Here is a 6,352-nt window from a genome sequence, read left to right as displayed (position 1 = left end):
GAGTCGAGAAGACACAGGCTGGCAAAGGTGCACTGCAGCAATATGCACAAAAGCCAAGACATGGAAGCAACCAAACTGGCCATCAACAGATGAGTGGACAAAGAAGAAGTGGTCCATGTGCACAGTGGAATATTAGCCGTGGAAAACAGTGAAACACTGCTCTTTGCAGCACCATAGATGATGCTAGAGATAATCACAGAACATGAGGTAAGTCGGAAAGCAAAAGACAAATATCTTATGATATCACTTCTGGGTGGCATCTAACAACTGATACAAATGAACTTATTTCCACAGAGAAAGACACACATTAGAAAACAACTATGGTTATCTAAAACGAAAGGTGGGAGCAATGGGCAAATTAAGGTTAGGGCTGCCGTACGTACACAAATACATATGAAATACATATATATAAGAGACTCACCATATACGAAGGGAGGCCTACTGAACACTCTGTGTTCATTTACATGGGAAGAGGATCTGTACATGAACATATATATGTATGTGTGTGTGTGTGTGTGTGTGTGTGTGTGTGTATATATATATATATATATATTTTAGAAAAGAACCAGAGTGTGTACACCTAGAACAAATAATATTCCAATCATTACCCTGATTAAAAAAATTAAATTATAACAATGAAGAAGATGTCCTGAGACATAAACTTATGCGTTTTTTTCCTGGTACATTCCACTCTAATTTACAACCTAGGAACACGAGTTCCAGGAAAGCTCTGCTGCCCTAGTAACAAGGTTTGGGAAAGGAGAAACGCTGCCACCGTGCGGCCGTTTCCCACAGCAGCAGCATTCAACCCAGTGCTAATGGTCACTAAATATTAACAACGATTGCAAACTTGTAAGTGACACACGCCTTCAAAAAAAATCCTGCAGTCGAAAATCGACCAAAAGTTTCAAAAGAGGGCAAGGTTTCAAGAAGACAATTTCAAGAGGTATATTTTACACGCACTGGTTTTTTTTTCTTTTTAACAGCAACAACAACAACAAAGTCATGGAAAAATGCTCATCATGAGGAAATGTTAAAGATATGCAAATCCAATCTTCAAAAACGTATCAGCTCACACCGGTCAGAATGACCATCAGCAAAAATTCTGCAAACAATAAATGCTGAAGGGGCTGTGGAGAAAGGCGTACCCTCATCTCTAAGTGGGACTAAACTGGGAAGAGCCACTAATGAAAACAGAATGGAGCTGCCTTTAACAGATACCCATCGAGGCACCATAGGATTCAGCAGGCACACTCCCGGGCCTATGACCTAAGAAGACACAATTAGAAAGACACAGGCAGGCAAAACTGCACTGCAACAGTATGACAATAGGCAAGACAGGCAAGCTACCAAAAAGTCCATCCAAAGATGAATGGAAAAGAAGAACCGGTACATGTACAGATGGAATAGTAGCCAAGGAAAAAAATGAAACAATGCCCTTTGCAGCACCATAGATGAGCCTGGAGGTAATCACAACATGAAGTAAGTCAGAAAGCGAAGGACACATATCCTATGATATCACTTAATGGTGTTACCTGAAAATTGAAACCAATGAAGATTTTTCACAGAGCAAGGCAATCAAAGATTCGATCAACAAACATATGGTTAACCAAATGGAAAGGTTTGAGGACTGGATAAATTAGCATATTGCGGGAGACAGAGACACACCAACACATTGTGAAATATATAAGCACCAAAGACCTATGGAATACCAAGAGAAGACTACTCAACATTGTGTCCTAACTCACATGGGAAATGGATCCGAAGGTGAACAGATAATATGCATATATGTAAAAGAACCACATCTTGCACACCCAGAACAAACAAAACATGGTAATCAAATTTGCTGTGATAACAAATAAAAATCAAATTAAGAAAACCAACAAGAAGTAATGAGACATAAACTCATGGGGGTTTTTCCTGGCCCATTCCATTCTAACTTACAGGTTGGAACATTACACCTAGGAAGGCTCTTTTGCCCTAGTAACCAGATTTGGGAATGGAGACATGCCACAGCCTTGTGACTGTCTCCTGCAGAAGCAGCTTTAAACACAGTGTTCAGGGTCTCTTACTATCCACAAGAATTGCACCTCTGTAAATGACACCTGCCCTCAAAAAAATCCTGGGTTCGAATATCGACGAAACAATTCAAAAGAGGGCAATCTTTCAAGACGACGATTTCAAGACGCACATTTAACTCACACGCTTCCTTTTTTTCTTTATTTTCCTTTCATTTAACAAAAAAGGCCGTGGAAAAAGCTCCACGTCAGGAATTACTAAAGACATGCAAATGCAATCTACAAAAACGTTTACGTGACAACAGTCAGAATGATCAGCAGCAGAAAATCTCCAAACAACAAATGCTCAAGGGGTTTTAGACAACTGTATACCCTCTAGCTGCTGCTGGGATGTCAAATGGTAACAGCCAGTAGTGAGAACAGAAAGGAGGTAAAAATTGAGCTACCATATGATCTGGTCGGCCCACTACTGGCTCGATCACCTGAGAAGACCAGAATCGAAAAGACACAGGCTGACAATCCTACACTGCGGCACTATTTACCCTAGCCACGACTTGGAACAACCAAAATGTCCATCAACCGATGAATGCACGAAAAAGAAGTGGTCCGTGTACACAACGGAGTATTACTCCGATACAATAAATACAGTCAATATAAAAAACAAACATAACTAAGGAGACATAAGCTTTCTGTGTTTATCCGGGCACATTCCACTCTAATTTACAACCGAGGAACACTACTTCCCAGAAGGTACTGTTTCCCTAGTAACTAGAGTAGGCAATGTAGAAATGCTGCCGCCCTGTGGCCGTTTGCCACAACAGCAGTTTTACAACCTGTGCTAAAAGTCACTTCGTATTCACAAGGACTGCAGGGCTATAAATGACACCTGCCAGCAAAACGTGTTGAGGGAGGTAATGGCAAAATAAATTCAAAATATGCCGCATACTTCAAGAAACTATTTGAATAGGTAAGCTGTACTCTTTAAAAAACAATAAAAAATGCATGGCTATAAGCTCAATATAAGGAATTATTAGACATATGCAAATCCAGCCACAAAATGGTATCAGCTCACACCAGTCAGAATGACCCTCAGCAAAGAAATACAAAGAATACATGTTGAAGAGGCTGTGAGCCAAGGCACTCTCACCTTTAAGTGGCTCGTAAACTGGTAAGTGCCACTAATGAAAAGAGAATGGAGCAGCCTTTAAAAGGTAAACACTGAGATACCATACGATCCCGCAGGCCCACTCCTTGGCCTATAACCTAGGAAGACGGAAATGGAAGGACACATTCAGGCAAAACTGCCCTGCAGCAGTATTACAATCGCCAAGACATGGAAACAACCAAAAAGTCCATCAAGATACGAATGGACAAAGGAGAACTGGCACGTGTACAGATGGAATATGAGCCACGGAAAAAACGTGAAACGAAGCAGTTTGAAGAACCGTAGATGACTCTGGAGGTGATCACACAACTTGAAGTAAGTCACAAAGCGAAAGACACATATCCTATGATATCAATTATAGGTGTTACCTAGAAATGGATAGCAACGAAGATATTTCCACAGATAACAGGAATCACAGATTTATTAAACCAACTTATGCTTAACCAATTGGAAAGTTGTAAAGATTGGATATATTAGGATATTGGGGTCGACAGAGGTATACAAACACACGTGAAATATATAATCACCAAAGACCTACAGAATTCCAAGAGAAGACGACTCAACACTGTGTCATAACCTATCTGGCAAATGGATCCCAAGATGAATACATATATGTCTCGGTGTAAAAAACAAACACATCTTGCGCACCTAGAACAAAGCAAACATTACAATCAAATTTGCTGTCATAAAAGATTATATTAAAAAAATGAACAAGAAATAATGGGGCATAAAATTATGGGCTTTCTTCCTGGCTCATGCCATTCTACCTTCCAACCTTGGAACACAGCTCCCAGGAAGGCTCTGTTGACCTAGTAACCAGATTTGAGAGTGGAGAAATCCTGCAGCATTTTGGCCTGCCTCCAACAGCAGTTTTAAACCCAGTGCAAATGGTCAGTTAAAATTCACCTGAATTGCAGGCCTGTAAATGACACCTGTCCTCAAAAAAAAATTCTGGGGTCGAAAATCGACCAAAAACTTCAAAAGAGGCAACCCTTCAAGAAGACAATTTCAAGAGGCATATTTTACACACATTTTGTCTTTTCTTCGGTTTTTTTTTCTTTAACCAAAGCAAGTGCATGGAAAAAATGCTTAACGTCAGAAATTAATAAAGACACGCAAATCCAATCTATGAAAGCGTTCACCTCACAACAGTCAGAATGATCATCAGCAAAGCAGTCCACAAACAACACATGCTGAACGGGTTTTAGAGAACTCTGTGTACCCTGTAGCTGCTGGTGGGAGGTAAACTGGTAACAGCCAGTAGTTAGAACAGAAAGAACATGCGTTTCAAGGGAAAAATTGAGCTACCATAGGGTCTGGTAGACCCACTGCTGTGCCTATCACCTGAGAAGACCAGAATCCAAAAGACACAGGCTGGCAATCCTACACTGCAGTGATATTTACCACAGCCAAGACTTGGAAGCAACCAAAATGGCCGTCAACACATGAATGGACAAAGAAGAAGTGGTCCATGTACACAGTGGAACATGAGCCACGGAAAAGCATGAAACAGTGCTGTCTGCACCACCACAGAAGGACCTAGAGATAATCACACACCTTGAAGTGAGAAAGAAAGCGAAAGAAAGACATCCTATGATATCACTTATACGTGTTACCTAAAAAATGATACCCATGAACTTATTTCGAAGAAAAGGACACTCATGGATTAAGAAATCAAGATTATGTTTAACCAAATGGAAAGGTGGTAAGAATGGATAAATTAGGATATGGGGGTGTCAGACCTATACTACTACATATGAAACCTAGAATCACCAAAGACCTATGGAATACCAAGAGAGGTCCACTCAACACTCTGTAATAACGTCCATGGGAAAGGAGGCAAAGATGAACAGATAGATACATAGATATAATGAACCAGATTCTGTACACCTAGAACATACACAACATCTTTATCTAATTTGCTCTGAGGAAAAAGAAAAATTACATTTAGAAAACAAACAAGAAGGAGCTATAAGCTGTTAGGGGTTCGCCTTGGCACGTTCCACTCTAATTGACAGCCTACTAACACGATTTCCAGGAAGCCTCTGTTGCCCAAATGCCCTGAGTTGTAAATGGAGAAATTGTGCCGCCTTGTGGCCGTTTCCCGCAAGAGCGGCTTTAAACCACGGCTAATGGTCACTTAATACTCACAAGGACTCAGGGCTGTACAGGACACCTGCCCTCAAAAAAATGTTCTGAGGTAGGGAGTGGCCAAAAAGCTTAAAAGAGAGCAACGTTTTCAAGAAGATCCTATGAGAGGTAAGTTTTACACACCCTTTACAAATAAAAAGGGAAATGGATAAAAGTTCAACATCAGGAATTATTAGACTCATGCCAATCTAATCTATGAAAAGGTTTCAACACACACCACTCGAATGACCATAAGCAAAAAGTCTACAAACAATCAATGCTGAAGAGGTTTTAGAGAACTGTGTACCCTCTAGCTGCTGTTGAGGTGTAAAGGAGTAAGAGCCAACAATGAGAACACAAAGGAACTGTGTTTCAAAGTAAAACTTGAGGTACCATTCAATCCAGCAGGCCCACAGCTGGGCCTTTCACCCGAGCAGACCAGAGTCGAGAAGACACAGGCTGGCAAAGGTGCACTGCAGCAATATGCACAAAAGCCAAGACATGGAAGCAACCAAACTGGCCATCAACAGATGAGTGGACAAAGAAGAAGTGGTCCATGTGCACAGTGGAATATTAGCCGTGGAAAACAGTGAAACACTGCTCTTTGCAGCACCATAGATGATGCTAGAGATAATCACAGAACATGAGGTAAGTCGGAAAGCAAAAGACAAATATCTTATGATATCACTTCTGGGTGGCATCTAACAACTGATACAAATGAACTTATTTCCACAGAGAAAGACACACATTAGAAAACAACTATGGTTATCTAAAACGAAAGGTGGGAGCAATGGGCAAATTAAGGTTAGGGCTGCCGTACGTACACAAATACATATGAAATACATATATATAAGAGACTCACCATATACGAAGGGAGGCCTACTGAACACTCTGTGTTCATTTACATGGGAAGAGGATCTGTACATGAACATATATATGTATGTGTGTGTGTGTGTGTGTGTGTGTGTGTGTGTATATATATATATATATATATATTTTAGAAAAGAACCAGAGTGTGTACACCTAGAACAAATAATAT

Source organism: Leucopleurus acutus, assembly GCF_964270905.1.
Source record: "Leucopleurus acutus genome assembly, contig: HAP1_SCAFFOLD_149, whole genome shotgun sequence".
Classification (NCBI taxonomy): domain Eukaryota; kingdom Metazoa; phylum Chordata; class Mammalia; order Artiodactyla; family Delphinidae; genus Leucopleurus; species Leucopleurus acutus.
Note: the sequence above shows the minus strand (reverse complement) of the source record.